Here is a 2,018-nt window from a genome sequence, read left to right on the forward strand (position 1 = left end):
AAAAAAAAAACGACAGCAACTTGTCTGTTCCCCTTCCCCAATCCCCCAGCACTGTTCCCATCCCCCCAATTCCTCAATAAAAATCTTTAAAAAAAAAATAGAAAAAAGAAAAAGCCATGTCAAGATGTAGGAGGGGCAGAGACATGGAACTGGCTAACCCCAAACTGCCGTGTGGCGGTTGAGAACTGAGGGATATCTCAGCCACAAAGGTTGCCCTGAGAGGAGCAAGAGAACCCAGCTCCACACTGGCCCTCCGGGCCCAGAGTACTGGTGCTGGGAAGATGAGCCCTTACAACATCTGGCTGTGAAAAACAGTGGGAATTCCAACCTTTCAGGTGGGATGAAGGGCCGTGGGAAACCCAGGTGTCCTCTTAAATGGCCCGCACACAGGCTCACTCTCAGGCACTCACTCGGCACCAACAGAGAAACAGTAACTCAGGGGGTATCGGAGACATATGGGGTTGGCGGGGGAAGGTAGACTGAATTGTGTGGCTTCAGGACAAGGGCTGAAGGACAGTCGGCATTTCCCTGTGAGGAGGTCCTTCTCCCATGCAACCAACAGGCTGGCGCCACTTTCCTGTGTTGAGTCCCCTCCACTACGCTTATGGCCAAGTCTGAACCTGATTGGTCTGATGAGCTCTGTAGCACTGACTCACTGGGACCCCTTCCACCCAACTCCCCCAACACAGGAAGCACTTTCTCTGTGAGCAGCCAAGAGGGCTGAATTTATAAGAAAACAAGACCCTTACATATGCTGCCTAAAAGAGACACTTCAGCTTGAAAGACACACACACAGATGGAAAGTACAGGGATGGAAAAAGACATTTCATGAAAATGGAAATTTAAAAAGAAAAAAAAAAGCTGGGGTAGCAATGCTTATACCAGACAAAATAGACTTTAAATCAAAGGCTATCACAAGAGATAAAGAAGGACCCAGTAATTCTGACTATGTATCCAAAGAAACCCAAACACTACTTCGAGGGGACTTGTGCATCCATATTTCACTACAGCATTGTTTACAATGGCTAAGGTGTGGAGGCAGCCTGGGTGTCTGTCTATGGAAGAATGGAGAAAGAGGAGGTAGTACATACAAACAATGGAATATTGCTCGGCCATGGAAGAGAATGGGTTTTTGCCGTTTGTGGCGGCATGGATGGACCTGGAGGGAATTGTGCTGAGTGGTATATGTCAGACAAAGACAGATGCAATATGATTTTGCTTATATGTGGAATTTAAAGAGCAAAATAAACAAACAAAGCAGAAACAAATTCATAGATAGAGAACATTTTGATGCTTGCCAGATGGGAGGAGGGTTGCAAGTGGGTGAAAAAAAGGGAAAAGAATTAAGTACAAGTTGGTTATTACACAATAGTCATGGGGATGTAGGGTATAGCATAAGGAATATAGTCAATAATGTAATAACTATGTATGGTGTTAGATGGTTACTAGATGTTTTGGGGTGATAGATGGGAGGGGAACAGGATAGGGTGAAAAAGGTGATGGGAGTACAAAGTGCAAACTGGTAGTTACAAAATAGTCATGGGGATGTAAAGTAAAGCATAGGGAACATAGTCAATGATATGATAATGACTATGTATAGCACCAGGTGAGTAATAGTCTACTCAGGGGGATCATTTCTTAAATTATATAACTATCTAACCACTATGCTGTACACCTGATGTAATGTAGCATAGGGAATATAGTCAGTAATATTGTGATAGCGTGGTAGTGCCAGATGGTTGCTGGACTTATCACGGTGATCACTTCGGTTTTTTTAATTTATTTTATTGTGAAACACATTTTTTTTAAATTAGTTTCAGCTATACAACACAGTGCAATAGTTACACTTTTTTTTCCTCGAAGTGACAACCCCTCTACCCCAATCAGCTGCCGCACTTCCCCCCATATGATACATATCTATTACAATTTCTTTGACTCCACTCCCACACTATACTCCACGTCCCATGACTATATATATATATATATATATATATATATATATATATATATATATATAT

Source organism: Hipposideros armiger, unplaced genomic scaffold (genome assembly GCF_001890085.2).
Source record: "Hipposideros armiger isolate ML-2016 unplaced genomic scaffold, ASM189008v1 scaffold_21, whole genome shotgun sequence".
Classification (NCBI taxonomy): Eukaryota; Metazoa; Chordata; class Mammalia; order Chiroptera; family Hipposideridae; genus Hipposideros; species Hipposideros armiger.